The sequence below is a fragment of the Crassostrea angulata genome, chromosome 3 (genome assembly GCF_025612915.1).
Source record: "Crassostrea angulata isolate pt1a10 chromosome 3, ASM2561291v2, whole genome shotgun sequence".
NCBI lineage: Eukaryota > Metazoa > Mollusca > Bivalvia > Ostreida > Ostreidae > Magallana > Magallana angulata.
The window spans coordinates 54,192,175-54,213,231 of record NC_069113.1 but is presented as its reverse complement, the minus strand read 5'-3'; the positions used below and the strand labels follow the sequence as shown (position 1 = coordinate 54,213,231).

General features: G+C 32.5%; 1 pseudogene; it reads left to right on the top strand.

Moving 5' to 3' along the window:
• Window positions 1–3,338: 3,338 nt before the first annotated feature.
• On the top strand, window positions 3,339–19,680 carry LOC128176542 (uncharacterized; annotated as a pseudogene).
• The last annotated feature ends 1,377 nt before the right edge of the window (window positions 19,681–21,057 follow it).

The following is a 21,057-nucleotide window of genomic DNA, read 5'->3' as shown; positions in this document are numbered from 1 at the left end:
TGAGATTTAAACTTTTATACAGTGACATATTTATTCAATCATACTTAAATGCTTAAAAAAATTTAATTGGGACGTGTTCTCGCCTCGCCTACTATAAAATTAAAGTTAAGTTAAGTATTCGGAAAGCAACAAAACATTGCAAACTATGCTATTTGATGCATGTTGTAGTTTCGGCATAACATTAACTTATTTCATAATACTGATAATTCATATCACATGCCAATCATTTCTTTAAAAGGAATACTTTGTTTATGTACTATTTACCGACAACTTTAAAATTACAGCGCCTTTGAACCTTTGTGCATATGACACGAAATCCCGATCCAGATCCAGATAAACGCTAGCCTGGTTCCCTGAGCTACCCATTACGCACAGGAACCAGGCTAGGTCATGCGGAGGCTGAATTTTCTCCATAGCATCCGGTTTAACCAATCGCAACTTCTCGGGCCTTTCCGGCAAGCTCGGAAAAAACACCTCGAATGTATTAACATTACCGGATGTTAGACTTTTTTACAAAATGGAGTCGCTTCCAATTAGAATAGGCATCGGCCAGACAGCCTTGTATGTCGCTTCTGTGGTATATTTTAGGGTTCATATTTGACTTTAGTATGGGCAGCGGAAAGGGAAAAAAATACAATTTTACAAAATCAAAGATAAACTAAATTCAGCAATCTAAAATAATATTACCATTGACCATAAGTGCAAAACCAACAGTCTTCTTTGCAAAATAAATGTACATAAAATCAACCAAAGATATCTAAATACAAATCAAACACAAAAAGTAAAACCAACAGACATAAATGTAAAACGAACATATATCAACATGAAACAAGCGGACGCACAAATAAACGCCAGGTGGCGTCATCGATTATTGGAATCCGGGATGGTTCGCACCTATTCTGTTTCGCCCTGAGATATCGATGTTTCGCACCTCGATGTTTCACACCTGCTTCCGAGCGAAACATCTTCCTGTATTAAGATACTTTTCTCGTATTATTATTCGTCTGAAATTAATTATTACCTATACAAGAATATTAATTGGAATATGTTTTTAAAAAAAACCATTGAAACAGTGCTTGCTTTTATGCATGCACGGTCAAGACAACGTGCTTGCTTGATTGAATTTTTATTTATTAATTCTATGAAGCCATAACGTTTTATATCGTTCAGAACAAGAGGTGTGAATTGTGTTGTGATAACAATTAATGCCTGTCATTCACTTGAGAATTACCTGTATTAATATTTATTATTCGGGAATGTTAATGTAATTACAAATGTATAATATTATATAGTTAGCATAACTCTATTTTGGGGATCATTATTTCATTATATAAACTATCTGCTTGAACTTTACATTACCCCCCCCCCTTTCCTGCATCCACTATTTAACTACGATTTTTACCAGTCTTATAAAATTAATATAATATAAATCTAATCAAAAAATTAAAATTCTTATAGCAAAAGTCAAACTAAATCAAACCTAATCGTTAACAGTTTTATTTCTATTCCAACCTCTCTTTTTTTTTTCTTTTCTTTTTTTTTTTTGTAAATATTTAATGTACCGGATGACAGTAAATACAAAATTGACAAAGATGTCAAGTTGTATAGTTTGCATTACTTCCACCCAGTAAAATTAAAGTGATACGAAATGCAACAATTGACTGACATTACGTGAATAGAGGCGTGAAAATTTGGTTTGCTATAATCATCTATACAGACGAGCCTTCGTCTGACGGAAACGGAAAGTCTTAAAGTAAACATTTTGTATAAATTGTTATCATCAAAATATGCATTAATGAATGCATACAATGTTTTCTTTAACGAAGTTTGATATATTTCTCTACATTCTTATGCATTGCCTGTACAAGAAGTTTGAAGAAAATATAAGACATGGCAGTATTCATGTCGATAAGCTTGAAGTAATCTGATACATGCACTTTATAAAATTTTAATTTAAAATGTACATATGTCTTGTAGCATTTTTAAAATGTTTCCTTCAGATTTTTGTATACCATCATGTTTATGGTCAGGCACGTAGCATCGGGGGGGGGGGGGGGGGGGGGCTGCCTCCCCCCCCCCCTCCTTTTTTTTTTTTTGCTTGTCAAGATTTTTTGGATGAGCCTGCCCCCCCCCCCCTCCCACTTTAAAAAACGATGCTACGTGCCTGATGGGTAACGATGAAATGACGTTTTTTTGTCTGTTGGTTTTACTTTTTGTGTTTGATTTGTATTTAGATATCTTTGGTTGATTTTATGTACATTTATTTTGCAGAGAAGACTGTTGGTTTTGCACCTATGGCCATTGATAATATTATTTTAGATTGCTGAATTTAGTTTATCGTTGATTTTGTAAAAATGTATTTTTGCCCTTTCCGCTGCCCATACTTTAGTGAAGCTGAGCTCACATCTCAAAAGATCGTAAAATGCGTTATACTGATATCAAGTTTTATTTTCTGCGTGGACCACGCAAATATAAATTGAAAATCATATTTATATATATAGTTGGATTTTTTTAAATTCGCTGTCTATAAAGCACAGACTACAAAAATCTAGTTTACAATAAGATGATTGATTTTGTAGATATGATATTTTTTTCCCATTTTATATTGATATACATGAAATAAGCAGAAATTATCTTACTCACTGCTCCCCCTACTGACTCATTCATTCAAAAGTCACACTCTTGCGAATTATTATTAAAATAAATTGTTCACCAAGTGGTAGCATACACATTTTTTACGATCGCGTTCGATTTTCCAAACAAGATCTAATACTATATTGTGTATGTTTCGACTAGCTTTACAAAAATTTATATAAGTCTCATTTCCATGTAGAAGTTTTTCAGATCAAACCTGAAATACTTCAATTATAAGTAAATCAAATGCGGTTATTAAAAGCTGAATTATCAATCTCTTTCTTACTTTCCCCCTCCGATTCCACATTTTGCAGTAAAGACTTGCTCGTGCATATAATGAGCCTAACATAGGCATCGGAACCGGAGGGGGGGGGCTAGGCTAGGGAGGACTCCCCCCCCCCCCTCCCCCTCCCCCACGGATTAGGATATTCATGATTTGGGAATTAGTTTTTTTTCCAAAATTTCTGAGGATTAGTCTAGTGCCCCCCCCCCCCCTTTCAATTTGCTTCCGACGCCAGTGCCTAAAGGATTAGATTTCTAAATAAAATATTAAAGGATTAAATTTCTAAATAAAATATTTCACCAATAATTTTTCCTCTTTTATCGTTATACATATGAACTCGTCATAATATTCCTATTGATGATTAGACTTTATTTATATATGTAAGTGATTTTTACTGAGTTAATTTTAGCTGCATGTGGGTTTTAAATATTGATGCGTGGATTTTTTTTTCTATTTTTAGAATTAGGGAATTTTCCTAGATAGACTGATATACTTACATGAAGTGGAACTAGATTGAAGAGACTAAGGTTTGTTGTGCATTATAAGTTATGATGCCTTAAATGATATTATATAGATATAATCGAAGCATAGTGCTTCTCGAAATAATGCTTATGATTTTCATTCTATAAAATTATCTACTTTCACTTTGACGATACATGAAATTTATCGCATTTCAACACAACGAATACTATCAAAACAAATATTAATCCTGCTTAAGTTTACTGACAACATTCTCCGACGTATACTACCAAAATGAAAAAATACGAAAAATATCAACAGCTATTAAGGTCTGGAGAACTTTCGTTTTCGCTTTCCAAAGAAAGTACATCATGTATATTATGTAATTCATTGTCAAAACGGGAAAAAATTCAATGTATTCGTTCCTTCCTCGTGTACACATGAAGCTGTACTGTTTCCTCGTTGTAGATGATCCATACGACTGAGTCCTAGTTCTAACATTGAGAGTTTTTATAGACAGAGGGGGTCAGAATGGGCAACGAAAAATCTAAAACTGGAACCGATTCTACAGGTAAGGCGATAATAAATGATGTATGTTATAGTTAGATTTGTAGAGGAATTTCTAACATAAAACAATATATATTTGGTTCACAGTCAGATCGGAATGGAATTTTAAAAAAATTGTGCTTCTAATTAAGGAAACAATATTCAAATTTTAATGCTCTCATTTCTTTATTAATTTCATTATTTTTATGTTAAATTTTACCACGAAAATTTACCATTAGCATTTAAGCTTTTATAAAAAAAGAAGCTATAATGGAATTCAATAAAAAGTTTTGTTTGCGAGATAAATCAAAACGATGTCTGTCCTCTCAGAACAAGGTACGTTTCTGGGATCATCGGTGGACCCCCCAAGTTCACAAGAAAATCACAGTGGGGCTATACATACATCGAAGAATGATTCCAAGAAAACATTCTGTAAAGATTTAACAAAAAGAGAGATGTGCTTCAAAGACGGGTCATCTACTACAAGTCGAAGCTCTGATTCTACAAGCGACAAAATAGATTTTGGCGGTGTTTCTTTGCATACCGAAAATGGATTGTCAGGTACTGGTCTAAAGTCTCATACTAAGACGAGCAGCATAGACAGTGGTGATAAAAATCCCACATTGCAGAATATTGAAATGAAAGAGCAATCATCAGTTGTTAAAAGTAATAGTTTTCACTCTGCTGATTTGAGAGACAACGCAAAGACGGAAAAACTTAAAGAGAAAGATGAGATGGATTTAAACACACATTTGAACACAGCTAAAACGGCCCGAACAAGCACTAAAAATGTCGTTGGGCATTTGAAAGTGGAAGACGAGAAATGCACGCCGCATGACGAAACTCAAAATTATATGAATACATTCGTAAGCCACTCAGACCTTTCAAATACACATGCCAAATCAACGTCACAAAAACAAAATGATCCCGACCGAAATGATGAAGTTGATAAAGCTAATAGTGAAACTAATGATAACGAAAGCCAGGAACCGGACAATAAAGCCGAAACCATCATACAGGGACTAGTGAGTTCTGATCTTAATCTTACCATTACGGTGAAAATTTATGATGTGAAAAGTTGTTCACTTGTATACTATTTTAACTGAAATATTTCATTTCCTGTTAAGGTGCAACGGTGCTATGAGTCTGTTGAAAATCTTGAAAAGGAGCAACATGAAATACTCAATTTATTGAACAAACGTTCAAGGTATGCAAGTTTTCTTTTGCTTAAGTATTCTATCATCTAAAGTCAATCCTTTGTACATTACTAAATGTAATTCCATAAGCAATGACTAATCATTTGTTTTGTAGTTCCGATAGTGAGCTCCATGAAGAGGGGGTTAAGATAATAGCAGGTATCTATGTTAATGTCTTTTTAAGGGGGTTAAATAAATGCATGGTTTATATATTGATCTCCTTGAGATGAAAAGCTTTGTTTAAAGATACAGGAAACTATGCAGATCTTAAAGGTTAACTGTATAGATTTTTTCTGTTCTTATTTTTTACATTTAAAAAAGCTTACAATATTAGTACCAATAACAGTTTATTGTAGAAGTGATGGGTGATATGTTGACAGCTAGCTTCCTTATGAAATAAGACGACTTTACGCTTTTTCTCTGCCTGCATTTGCCAAATAATTCCCAAACAATGGTTTTAATGTTTTCTCTTTTCTTGGATAGAGTTAGAAAGCATCGTCAAGAAATTCGTAGAGCGGAGGAAGGAAAAGGACGAAGGAATTGTACAGCTAACGTCTATTTTAGATAGGTTAACTGAAAATGTCAAAGTGATGGAGCAGGAAATTCAGACCTTAGAGCTTGCCGGGGGAAATGGATCAGAATGTGAAGAACAGTGTGAAGAAATCCAAACGTCGGTGGCGACAATGACTGGTCAAGTGGTTACACGCAATCTGATATCTGAAAAAATTGTTGAACGGAGCATGTTGGATCAAAATTCAAACTCATTTAATCCATTACCTGCAAACCCTGATGGTGAAGAACAGGTGGACGAGAAAAGGTAAAACAAAGTACTGTTTTGACATGACTAATTTGTGTGTTTACTCTTCAGTACTTGCTTATTTTTATCTTTAATTGTTTTCAGACATACATCACATAATATTGATAAAGACATGATAACACAAGAAACCAGGGATAAAGAGGAAGGCGTGTTAGTACAACATCCAGGAACCCCTCCGCAAAATTCTGTCAGTGAAGACAATCTTTCCTGCTCTCATTCTGCATCCCACAACACTGACGAAACAGATAAAAGAAATGATACAAACCAAGGTATGGTCCAGCAGAACATAAAAGAGAGTCAATTAAGTTCCGATGAAAGCCACAAGCCAAGCACTGAAAACACAGCAGCCGACAGGAACAGCGATTCACTGGAATCAAGCAATAGTGCTGAACAGTCATCGACCGATAGGGTATCTAGCAAAGAATCCATAGTTGAATCGCAGAACAATATCTTAAAACTACAGAGAGAACCTGACTCAGAAAGAAATCAGGGAAATACAAGACAACAGCAGAAAGGGTCAGAAGTTTCAAACTTGACCGACGCACCAAACATCGTTTTCAATCAAAGTATGTAATGAACTAAATATTAGTTTTTGACTTTAATCCATCAATTCTTGACTCTCATTAATTGGTTTCTAAACTTTTGATCGAAGATATGTCAAAGACGGTGACACACATGAAGACCTTGCCATCGAGTTACTGGACGGAGAAGGCAAATGAAATACTACAAATGAGTAAGTCGTCATTTTGTTGGACAAAAAAAATCCATTGATCTTTATGAAATTATTTACTGTTTCAATATTATTTTACACAGTTTCCTTAGAGGGACCAATTGATAATGAATGTGGTCAATGCAATGTTCTTTGCCTTGACACGTCCGACAGTATGTGGGGAGAGTCTTTCCGTTCAATGACCAATCTAGCTCTTCGATTTATATCAGGTTTGGGTTTTTCGTTGGTATTTTTCGGTTTTTTAATTTAATCTTTTGAAAAATATCTTATATCTAAATGGTTTACATGTTAGGTAATAAAATGACAGTGGTAACTTTACAAGTGTCAATTAGTGGGGTCTCGTTCAATAGACATGTAATCTTGTTTTGTTTTGAAAGGTATCGAAAATTCATCTTTGACTGAGAAGGTTGGACTGGTTTGTTTTGGAGAAGACACAAGAGTTATAAGTCGCTGTAGTACGAATTTTTCGATGCTCAGGCAAGAAATCAGTAAGTTAATCGAAATATATGTAATAATCGGGAACAATTTTGAGAAATGGTATATCCAAGATAATTATTTATGAATAAGGTAAAATGGGGGAGAGGATATTAAAACGATCAATAGAGTTATCTTCCATGCTTGTTCATTTTTGATAAGTCATCATTGTAAATAATGTAATTAAGAGGTCAAACACAAATTTTAACCGAGTTTTCCAAAGGAAAGGGTACTACCTGATTTGTACAGATAACTCTAACAACAGTTTTATAGATAGAAAGTTGTTGTTTCCTGATCAATTGTACATTTTTAGAAATATACATAAATATTGTTTATAGGGTACCCTTATTGCATGGATAACATCTACAGTTTTCAAAATAGAAAGTTGTAGATCAATTGTACATTAATGATCATCTCAAGGCTTTGTTATTCAAACATTACGTAGAGTTGATATTGAATATAGAAGTGTTGCATAGTAAGATTTACTAAACTGTGTTAGAATGGGTAAAAATTTTATATTGAGGTACAATTATGTCTTGTGACGAGTTGCATGCCAGTAGTCAATTGAATCAAGTAACATAGCCAGGAAGAATAGCCAAATGTTAGATGACAATTTGCCTTGCCAGGTTGCAAGGACACAAAAAGGACAGTTGACTGAAAAAACCACCGGGCAGGTGGAATATCTGTATATTTTGAATTAAAGATTTTTTCATTTATCCCAGAGGCACTTGGCAAGTGCCATTTTACTCTTTTGTCACATCCCCTATAAATCTCTGGTGATTGGTGGTTTTCAGGAAGGGAAGGGGGTGGTCATAGTTGGCCTCTTGTTTGTTTTTTTTTTACCTTTGTCTTGAACACTAATTCAAATCGGTTTATTTATTTTTCTACTTGTTACAATTGGGTTTGAAATCATTAAAATGTTGCAGGTTATCGGTAAGAATGCTGCTTTACACTTCAAGGCTTCAAAGCACCCTTCAGCTGAATTTTGTTAATTTGCAAAATGCATTAAATAAATTTTGTCATTTAAACGAGTAGACTATTATTAGGATATATTTATTCATCTCAATAGAAAAACTAAAACCTGCGGGACCAAGCCCCATGACTGCGGGTCTTATGCTTGCATTAGCATTGGTTAGAGGAGGAGGTAAGAAGTTCTAATAAAAGTCGAATATGATCGAAGGTTATTCATATCCTTATGTTATAGACAACATATTAAGACGATTTTCTCTCTATATCAGTAACTACCCCGAGTGATCAACAAAGGATCACATACCATCCACGCATCATCGTTTTAACAGACGGTGTGGCTACTCCTGAACTTACTACTGGATCTGGGGATTTTATTCCTGATTTGCAGGATAGGTTGATGGTATTGATATTAACCTATTTCTAGCGTGTATTAATTAGAATTTTTGGTTGTTGTTTTTTTAATTTATTGTTTTATGTCACATTTTTCTTTTTAGATTAATTCGGACATGGAAAGTTTGATCAGACATTTTAGACAATCAGCCAACAGAGTTTACTGTGTACCTCTTGGTAAAGCGGATGAGGTAATTTCAGCACTTCCAATGGGGTCACTCATTAATCTTTCGAGGTTTTTAGTTTTCAATCATAAACTATTGTCTATTAGCATGGTTTTGTTTTTCGACTTTAACGACAACAGGAATTTTCCACACTTGACCTAATTTGACTTGTACATGAAACATGAAGTGGGCACGATTTTGATAAAAAAAAATATTTTATTGTTTGCAATGAATAAGTAATAAATTGTTAACATTAAAAACAGAATAATAAATTTTGACCAAATTCGTGACCATGTTTCATTTAAGTCGGGGATATATATACTAAATTTAAAAACAACCACCTCTGGGGATATTTTCCCTAAATGTTAACATGGCTTGAAAGCAGGTTATATACATATAATAATCATAATTGTTGCTTCTTTCCTGATCCATTGAATCGTTAGGTTGTACATGTTCATATCTTGTATTGTCTTAAAAATTACTAATCGTAACGTTTGTTTCAAACCCGATGGTAGTTTGCTATCTCATTAAAAAGTTAAGTCAACTTTTGTGGAGGTTATTATTTCAACAACCAACCTATCAAATCTTCTTTAACATTTTGAATATGATTATCTTAGCTATTAGCGTTTAAAAATTGAGTATTTACCTATAATACCGCTAAAGTCTAAAAATGACTATGATCACATTATGCACATGATTAAACTACATGTAACAAAGTTGAAAAAACTTCAAGTATCAAAAGACTTTCATTTCACTTCAGTGACCGTTCAGATAGTTGAACTATATTTGGATCTTTCGGGATTTTTTTTTTCAGTCTTTGATAGAGCCTTTGGTGAGGAAGACAGGTGGAAAATTCATCAAACCAACAGAATTTGACAAACTTATACATCAATTTGAGGGAGAGGTACATAATTATTTTAATCATTTTCAATTACTTACTAACTGTCCCCTTATCATTGACATTGTTAACTAAACAAAACGAAAAGATATTTGAGATCACATTGATTAAGTCAAGAAGTTTCTATATGTGTGATCGACACCTATGAATTATAAAGGGATATTTAGTTTTACCTACTTCCTAGAGAAATGTGGGTATATTGTTATCCTGTTCCCTCGTCCGTCCGTCTTTCATGTTTTTCCTTATCATACTGCTCTTACATTTTAGGGATTAGACTTATTGTCTTTTAGAAAATTACTTAGGGAGTTCTGTTGATTTTTAATTATTTTTAATAAATTTCATTCTAATAGAAAGGTAGCTAAAACGTGACGTTTTTATAAAAAAATAACCTGCATCTAATAACTCCTCCTACATTTTAAACAGTATCCAAACCATCTCTTGATCAATGATTGAGGGCGTCCTGTAAAATTTCCCAGCGGTGTTGATGACCCTTATAACATGTTTAAATTGTGAAATGCAGTGGTATCATATGTGTACTTACATTAATGATTTTATCAATTCAAAGAGAGATCTGTCATTGACTGTGTTAGCTATAGATAATGTCCTCTTCCAGGAGTATGTCAAGTAGCCAATGCATGCCTATAAAAATGTTTCAATTACCATGCAATAAGAATAATACTTAATATAGGCAATTCAGTTATCATTTCACTTGCATGCAGTTACACTGGAAGACCTACTCGTTACTTTGCATAGGCTTTGCTCTAGTTTTTCTGTACTTTCAGTATTTTAGTTTTCAAGTGCGTCTTATCCAAGATAGACATATATTTCATGTGTTTCAATAAGTATTGATTCTTCTAAATTAACTAAACCAAATAATTGCTGAGTCATAGCTCTCTGGGGAAACATCGTTTTTATCGTCATTAACTCAACCCGAATTTTCCTGGAGAACACAGTTACAGCTCCGTGCTACGTTTACTCTTTTGTCATCGGTAATTCTACGATATAATTTTCAAATGCAAGTAAATAAAAATGAATGATTGACAATCCTTACCTCTGCTAAATTCATCCTGCAGTTCAATCTTCTGCCTCCGTGACGTAAAAATGTGACGTACATTTTGTCATTAACAAAATTAAATCCGGATTCGTTATCGAATTACTTTTAAGATGACACGTGGCTTCTGTTAATGGAACAACTTTATTTATGCTTAACTACATATAAAGTTTAAACTAATAAACATGCACATTAGCAAGGCTTTTCTTAACACATGTTCACCTTCATTCATTTCAGAGACATAAGTGATCATGTACATGCAGATAATGCGCGGATTCAGAATTTTTTTCCGGGGGGGGGGGGGGTCCGAAGGATAATTGTGTTTGCCTCGGGGGGGGGGGGGGGGGGGGGGGTCCGAGGCATATTTGCGATAATTTTACTATGTAAATTTTATAAATTTTCATTTTCCATGAGTGATTCGGGACCCCTCCGACCCACCCACCCCCCCCCCCCCCCCTAGATCCGCGCATGCAGATGATTTTAATGTTATTCAAATGCATGCCTTCACACATATGTAAACCATATATTATGAACGCACGTGTAACATAGGGTCGTTAGAACTCATGTTAACTGTGTGTTTATTAACATATGTGTAACATGTGGTTGAGATCTACATATGGTTCACATACGTTTAATATATATATATATATATATATATATATATATATATATATATATATATATATATATATATATATATATGTAAAATCTAACGTATGTTAAACATATGTGATGTTGAATGTATGTTATCACACGTATGTTAACCATGCGTTTCTCAACTTATGTGTAAAGTACGGTTTGACTTTACGTGTGTGTTACGTTTGTTTAACGTATGTTGTACATGAGGTAAGTTCAAACATATGTGAAACGTACGTGGCACAATTAGCGGTATATATATTTCAATATTAAACTTTGAAACTCTCTTGTGGGTCAAATATTCATTCTGGTGTCACGATTTGAAAATTTAAGAATCTTCACAATTTAGGCAAACTTTATTGTAAATAGTGGCGGTTTGGGTGCATTGATTCTTAAGAAAAAACCTTTTAACAGACACACAGCCTATTTTCACACTTTCAATTATAACTCTTTTGGAAGTGGTTTTGCCCTTTACTTTATCAATTTAGAATCGTCTTTCAATAAGAGAAATATTTGGTAATTATCACAAAATGACTTACACTGTATCTTATACTACCAGCTCTAAATGACTTTTAGAATTCACTTGCAAAACATTTCAATCCCAAATTGTACATAACGGGCTTCTCATGTGATTAACGGAATAGGATCTCACCTTTTAAGAAAATTATATATTTTTTTAAAAAGAACCGGAAATTGCACGTTGCCTTCTTTTAGTCTTTAACTGGTACATGACATTTAGTGCTTTTAAGGGATGTTACTTGGTGCGGGTATTACTCCACCACTATATCGTACTAGGATTTCGCTTAATACGATATTTCAGTTAATTTGATCCTCGGGACCTTGTTCGTCCTTGACCAGACACCTGGCGTTGTCTGTGCCATGTTATATAACCCAGAATTCTCTACTCCTCAAACTGAGGAATAGCCTTTTCCCTGTATAAAAAGAGGAGGCAAAAGACAGCTTCTAGTTGACTACTTCTTTTATTAAAGTTTACTAATAAAACATCCAAATCAAATTCCACAATATAATATAATGTATAATTAATAACAATAAACATTGATTACAAAAACTCTGAAAATAAGATATTATATTTACTTGAACCTTCTGAATCATTTTTGTTAACTTTTATCAAAACCGCGCAAGTATCCTAATATGATTTTACCTGTATAAAAAGAGGAGGCAAAAGACTACTGGGGAGCCGCTTTCCCCGCACCTCCTTTTTATACGCACGGACACTACCTCCGATCTTCGGACCTTATAAGTAAATGCGATTAAGTGCATACTAATGATCTGACGCACCGTGGTCAGTAGTAGCGTTTTATTTAATTTTCTGACCCGGCATCGACAGGCTCATCACTGGACTTAATAAAACATTTCTCCATGAACATAAATAAACATACGCTATCTATTTACCGCATGTCCTTTAACCAATTTCTGTCGAATTTCCGTTATGATAACTGTCTAATGGTATCATCTTGTTTTTTTTTTAGCTTTTAGCAAGTGCGATAAGGTCTAACTTTCCTAACTTCCGACAAGTTGAACCATACCTGGTACGACAAGCATTGGAAGCTTCAAGTCAATCGTTGAAAGGAATAGAAATGGTTACGTGTTACGTGTTTTCATGTTTTCTTTTTGTAATTTTTTTTTTCAAAATGAAACGATGTTGTACTTAAATAACTCATTTATTCCCACAGGATGACCTTGTTGAGTATGTTAGAAATCCCCCTCCCCAGGTAGGAGGTGACACTGGTGACGATGATGATGATGACAGCGACGATAACGACAACGGTAATAGAGAAATTAACGCTAATATGCCGCCAATAGGCACGCGAGTTAGACGGGGCCCTGACTGGGATCCAAGATTTCGTGAACAAGACTCTCACGGCCCAGGGACAGTGGTCAGCCATGGTCGTGACGGTATATTATTTTGATATTCTAGTTTTTCAATTTTAGGAATATTTAGAGATCGGACCTCTTTTGAGTCCCATAATTTCTAATAAGTTGTTTTGCATTACTTACGAGCGATTGTTGGTTTTGTTTTTACGTCTATGAATCATGAAAAATTTTGTTGATGCGTGCGAACTTTGCATTTGTTTCTACTTATGTTGTATAAAAATTTATAGATTTAACTATTCGAAACATAAGCTATTCCAAACACAAAAAAAACAGTTAAGGATGACGTTTACTCAGAATGAAAAAAAAATCCACTGATGATAATGAAAAACCATCTATTGTGTGTTATAGACCTTTTCTTGTATTGTTTTTTTTTCACTTTCAGAAAAGTAGATCAATGACCTACTTTTTGAGTTAATGGCCATTGAATATTTATTGAAAAATCAAGAAAAATCCCATAAAATTTTACACTACGATTGAGATTTTCTTAATTAAAAAAATATTACAAATAATTAAACACTTTAAAAAATAAGATACACTTTATGAATTGTAGTGGCACTAAATAAGTACACAACATTAAGATGTCAGCATAAATTATTTTAAAAATAATTCAGTCCGAATTTCCTCTATCATTTTTCAAATCCCTTCCCATTTTTTATTCAATTTTACAAAAAATTGAATGATGATAATACAAAAACATTTATGGTATTGAACTACTTATATTGACCTTATTCTGTTGGAATAAAATTTACATGAGGTCAATGATCAAAATTTTGAGATATGGTGTCTTTTATCGTTTTTAAGCATTTTTCAATATTTTTATTATTCGTGCCATAAGATTATTTTTATGAATAAGTGAGGTAAAACTAACGGAAAATATGCAAAATTACATACACTTAAATATAAAATCCTAACTTTTAATATTAGACTACTGCCAAAAAACTTTTAGCAGAAAACAAAATCTGCAAAATTTAGTCCGAATTTCCTCTGTTTGACTAAAAGTCAATTTTTGTTTGAGCCTAATTTCATAATAAAGTAAAACTATTGATTGTTTTGTCAATAATAATTCATTTCATAAATACTTTTTGTGTTTAGAACAAATTTTACTCATTACATTGAACTTTATAACAATCGGAATTTGAGAACTCAAACCCTGAGTAAATAACACCCTTAAGAAATTTCAATTATCTAGAAAATGGTGTCAAGTAAGTTAAATTACAAACAGAATTCTATAACCATTGTATCGGCCTAAGATGAAACTTCAAATATTGTTTATGTTTTTATTGGTATAGAAATAATACGAGATCAATTAACAAACTTATGGAATGATATTGTCAAGTTTTATGTTGTTCCTATTGCTTGTAAGCCTGTTATCGCTGGAAGTATTCACAAAATAATACAAACAGAAATTATATAAAAAGAAACGACAAATTTAAAACATATATAACTAACTCTTGCGATAATAATGCTGCAACAATGCTACGTAATATTTATGCAAAAAAAAGAGAAATCAAAAAAAACATTCTGGATTTCCTGTCAAATTCAATTTTAACTTGTCATATTGACCATTTTGAAAAAAAAAAGATTGTACAGTTATATGACTAATCGACATTTGGGAAGGACTCTTACATATATGATTTTTTAATTTCCTGTATATTTCGGTCAACTTTTTAAACCTTATAGAGGAAACCCCTTAGGTTGACCTACAATATTACGGCCATGAGAAATAAATCAGTGTTAAATAACGCCAAAGAAAACCCATATATTATATATTACCTATGTGTACATTTTATATGTAATATATATTACTTACATCTTGAAGTTGATTATCTTAAAAGCGTAATATTTAAGACATATTTTTGAATATTTATGAATTTTAAAAACAAATTATTTAGAAAAAAAACAATAAACTAGTATCATGATCATGATTATGGTCAAGATTAAAAAAAAAAATAACAATCAATATTTACAGGATATATATGGGTTATTTGGGATAATGGCCATCGCAACAGGTATCCTTATGGAAGCAATGGTCAATTTGCAGTAATGGTAGTTGACGAACCTAGATTTTTACAACATGATCAATTCATTGAAGTCGGTTGTCTAGTTAAAAGAGGTATAGCATTTACTTTCTTTTGGTAATCGTCAAATTGAAATTTTAAAAGTCAAAAGATTATTCTGACTTCATATGTCTTTTCATTTTATTAAATTTGGCTGAAACACTGAAACACTAGCTGTTGTAAATCTGTCATTACTTCTCTCTTTTTCTCTCTCTCTCTCTCTCTCTCTCTCTCTCTCTCTCTCTGTAGGTAAGATAACGATTCTCTTCCTCCTTTAGGAGATAATTGGAGAGACGATGACCAGGACGGTGGACCAGGAAGTGTTGGTGTTGTGTTTAGGGTTCATTCAGATGCAACAGTCGGAGTAAGTATAGTATTATACCTCTCTTTATGAGTGCGTTGAAAAGCAAGAAACCTATATTATTTTGTATATATTTTATAAGTATTTTTATATTGTTATATTCTGAAGGTGAGATGGCCAAACGGACTTCTAAGAAGATACAAATACGGGAAACAAGGATATATGGAGGTTGAACTTTGGTATAAGAATTTTTGATTACATGAATAGAGATGAAGATACTCCAACTATCTGTAATTTTTATAGATTTTTAATTATCTATCTTGTGTTAGCTCACCAGAGTAACGGTTCTAATGATTTTTTATTGAACATTAAATGATGTCTGTCGATGTTGTCGTTTCCACTGACTAAACATTTCTTAATTTTAACTTCCTTAAAGCCACCAAACATGCCACAAATTGTTTTGGAAAAAATGTATAACGTGTTTTTTTTGTGTTTTTTTTAAACTGAAGCGAGGGAGAGTGTCTTTAAAATCCCCTATCTATGCAACAATTAAACCAGTACATCGTTTGAATATTTTTTAAACAAAAAGTCCACACGGAAAATATATACTGGTACGTTTGAGAACATTGTTTGTATCCCATTTGGTATAGTTATGAGCTACTACCTGCATTTGAAAACACCTAAAACAAACAGTCATAAAGTTCAGTTTTATATTACGATTGGTAAAGGTATTTTACGTCAGTTTGACATTGTGAAAAAAGAAAATTCTACCTCACAGCAGTCAAATGATATATAATACATTATAACGAATCCAGTTTGTCTGTTCCATAAGAAACACATATTTGTTATTAGAATAAAGTGTAAGCTAACCTTTCATATCTAAATTGTCTTGTTTTACTGTTATATCTATTTATTGTTTTATCTATTCCTCTTATTCCAAACTATTTCTTTATTTTCTCTATTCACAAAGTTTTACAAAACTAAACTTTTGTCATTATAAAAAAGGTTTTTCTTTTTATATCACAAGTATCAAAGTTGATCTTTTTTAAATTATCGTAGAAAAGTGTCGTTGGCAAAAGTTAAGATATTGCCTTCTTTTTTAACCCCTTGAGCGAGGAAGTAGGTGATTTAAATCTCTATAATCAAATACAGAAATGGCTAATATATTTATTTGAGACTCGTTGCTCAGGTGAACTGATTTGACTAATGGACATATAACACCCTTTTGAAAACATTGATTTTTTTATACAAATGTTCGATTTTCAGTGATCCCTTTAACGAAAATGCAGCACGTCAGAGATCAAGCATGGATTTTCAAGCTAGTTCTGGCGAAGACAACAGTTCTATTCAGTCGAAACTTAAGGACTTGGGACATGTTAGAATAGAGGACATAATGAATTCTGATGAGAGAAACGAAAACGCCATAGAGGAAATGAATAGACGAAATGCTTTGCAATCTTCCCAACTCGTGGATCAGGTTGAAACAGATTCAGGAGGCGGAGTTTCATCAGAACAACACCGAAGAGAAACCAACAATTCCGGTTCCAACAATGTTGGCTCCGAACCGTCACAAAACGGTGACATGGATGCAACCAGAAATACAAACATGAAGAAAGAGGAACTACAGCAGCCAATTCAGCAAACAGATACCATCAAGGAAGGTTTAAAAGAAACTCATAGAAACGAACATGATTCTGAAAGCAAAGAGTTATCATCTCCTGATCCAAATTTGGATGATGGTGTCCCTTCGCGTGTGGATAAGAACAGCGATCAAAATAATTCCGCTGATGTGAAAGACGCAAATAGTCAAAACACTGACAATACTGTTCTTTCTAGATCCTCTTCATCAGACCTTTCATTTAGTTCTGATCTTTCGTGCGACATGGAAGTGTCCACAATTGCTCAAACAACCAATCAAAGGCCTGCTAACACTGACCAAGGGACAACAGGTACAGGGGTCATCGTCTTTTTAGTTTAAAACATGACATTAAATTTAGTTTTTATCTATTTTTCAGAAAACAAGTGCAGCTTTTTAACTATATGCGAATGTATTGTAGAAACAGTAAAATGGCAGAGAAATGATCGATATGAAGTTGGAAAGACTTTCCTGAGGACATAAATAATAGGTTGGAAAAGGCTTATCAAAAGAATCCACATGGAAATTTCTCCTATTCAAAGGGAGGAAAAAGGTGTAGTTATGTTTAACTTTTCCCTTCCTACTTATTGAAGTTCCTCAATAATCGTTCCAATGGTTGTATTGGTTGTTTATACAATTATTATATTTTCAAGAGAGAAGAATGTGATATGAATAGCAATAGTAGGTTCTTTCCGAAAACTTTTTATATAAGTCGTCAGTGTTTTTGTTGTCGATCTACATGTCTTTGAATGTACTGCTAGAATGCGTCTGATTTTAATCAACTCTCCTATGCAGTTACTCAGGCAAACCGAAAATGAAACAGTGTTAGGACCTAAGCACAAATCAACACCGCTGACAACATTTAGTTCTGATCAATAAATTCGATTTAATGAGTTCTTAAGCATTGTTTTTCAAGGAAACTTATTTAAAGATACCTTGTAAATAGTCAGATTTTAAATGGTACGTACAATTTAGATACTTTCTGAAGTCGTACATTCCTACGCCAGAGTTCGATATAGTCTCGTTCAACCAGACGCTCGGCTGTCTCCGTAAATCTCCGACAAGCAGAGTATCTCTTGCTTGTCGGAGATTAACGGATAGAGTTGAGAGTCTGGTTGAACGAGAATAGAGTTCAATTTTGCTCGGATCCATACAATTTCTCATAACTATTTCGATTACTGATACGCAGTTTGATGGACTAATTCATTGAATATTACTCAACATGATTGATATTGAATTTTCGCGAATTTCCTGTAGGTGAATTCATGTTGTAAAAAATGTGCGTAATTCAAATACTTATAGGAATTTACTTGCGATGCATGCATGCAAAATTAAATATCATTGATTTTAAAATAATTAATAATCGATAAAATCAACTCCCGTCAATACTTCAGTACTTTGATTTAAAAAGTGTTTTATTCGTTGTAACCCCTAAAATTTATTACTGTATTTTGCATTCAAATTGTTATTCATTGCAAAGGATTTGTAACCTTTTAAGTATACATTAACAATTAAGAGATATCAAAATACAAAAATACATAAAGATGTATTTGTTTTACATATTTAAAGAATATAATATGATGGACTGTTTCTAACTCTGGAAAAATAACTAAGAAGTAAGAATGTTATTGTTGATTTTGATTTTGTATGCGGTGCTTTTTACGTCTATGCAAGAAGCAGAAAGGTCACACATGCAAACATAATGCGACGTATATTTGCTTTGACTTATACAAAACACCAGAACAGATAACAAAATTGAGATGTAAACCTTAAATTAACTACTTACCTTATGTTACATTTCTTTACAAAAAGTTATTTTTTTATTGATCTGAATTAAAATATGTCAATATTTCGAAGGGCTGCAAATTTACGTTGCTTTACACATGGCGATGATTTAATAATTTATGGCTTCTGTGACATTATTTTTGGATCAACTCACGTACTTGCACAAAAGCATAAGATAACAGTGAAATGAAATCCTACCTGTTCCTAGAAATGTTTATGGATATTTTGTTTGAGTTTACAAATTATTCTCTTTAAACACTGATATTTGTTCGATTTCAGATTTCATATCCAGTTATCTAAAATGATCCATATTCATCCGGTAACAAAAGAAATGTCATCTGTGAGAAGAAAAGAAACATAAAACAATTTCAACTTGAATTATGTTATATATAAGTATTTCTTGTTTTGGATAATTTTACTAGTACTTTTCTGTTTTGCGAGGGCAATAATAAATTCGTATAATGATGATTCTTTACATTAATTTTTGAAATTGTATTACTATATTGGTCGAGCACCAATCATGTTTTTATCTATTTTCAGATAATTAAGAATTGCATATGAATAACAAATTATTCTTTATTGCATCTGCTTACATCATTAAAGCAACATACTTTTGAAAATATGTGTAATTATTCAGTGTGTAACAACAATTATATAAAATTGATGATTGTTTCATTTTAATTTGAAAAGCGAGTATCTAAATTTTAGATTATTTTCTAATCTTTTGACATGTGGTTCAATAAAAATTATTCTATTCATTCATTTGTTTTTGATTGTTATTAAGTTTATTTACAAATGTAAATACAGGATATGATAAATAGCACATTTTTATTAAATGCTAACATTTTTCGCTCACGCACGATATTCAATTTGTCTGCACCGCTTTGCATGTCATAGGACCTACGACATCCAAAAATAAGCATGTTATGCTTATATTTATATTATCATACTGATGTCTATTTTTCGCTATAAAGCTTTTTTACGCTCTTAGTACATACATGGAACAGCCATATAAACATTTATTTAGTTAGCTTCCCCGACAAACAATATAGTGCCAGAAACGTTCTGAAGAAAATCTTCTTTTTTATTAAGGAGTAGATATGTATTAATGATAGTTTTTCAAAGTACATATCAGATCAGTTATATAGGACTAAAAGGTTCATTTAATCTTACAAATATGAACAATAAATGGATGTAATATTTTTTTAGACAGTTATTGTTATAGTGAGCAACTTTGCTTTTATAATGTATTTCAAAATTGATCCTTTTTATTAACTGAATTTACTTAAAAGTAGGTGGGGCTTAATTTAAACAGGTGTCATTTACCTGGTATGACCAGTATCTGTCGAGGTGATAATTGTTATACACAATGAAATACACACAACGTAAAAACATTGAAATTATACTAATTGTGCATAGATTTGACGATCGGTTTAACAAATAATTTAAAATCATTTTATTTAAAAAGTTTTCTTGCTTTGACTTTCAAATCATTTTAGGAAAAATTACGATGATAAGTGTTCTATCCTTAAGAGTCATTTACTTTGTACCACAAAAAAACTTTTAACTATATGTGTGGAATTTTAACGCTGTGGCTGTGAAGTATGAATTTTAAAAAAAAAAATTGTAACATAAGTAACTTAGGATATTCAGTTTTGCTTTCGTTTAGAAACAAAACTTTCAAAATTAATGTTAAACTTGAAAAAATTCAAAATAAAAAAATCTGTAACGTAAGTAACTTAGGATATTCAGTTTTGCTTCCGTTTAGAAACAAACAAAACTTTCAAAATTAATGTTAAAATTGAACAATTTCACAAGTTTACATAGTACATACGATTATGTTCATGTACAGTGTCACGGAAGTGGAAGGGGATAAGCTTTAACAGTATTATTTAACATAAGTATCATTTGTGAGGAGCTCACAAAATTTGCTCATCAATAGAATTTGTTTTTGTTTTCTACAAATCAACATTTTCTATTATCCTAAAGTGATAAAATACAAATACCGTTGACAGGCAAGTACATTTCCACATACTCTGAACCTTATTTTACATGTAATCAAAACCATCTCTATTTGTAATGCTCTTTCAAACTCTTTTTTTTTGCATAAGAATAACACACATTATTTATATTGA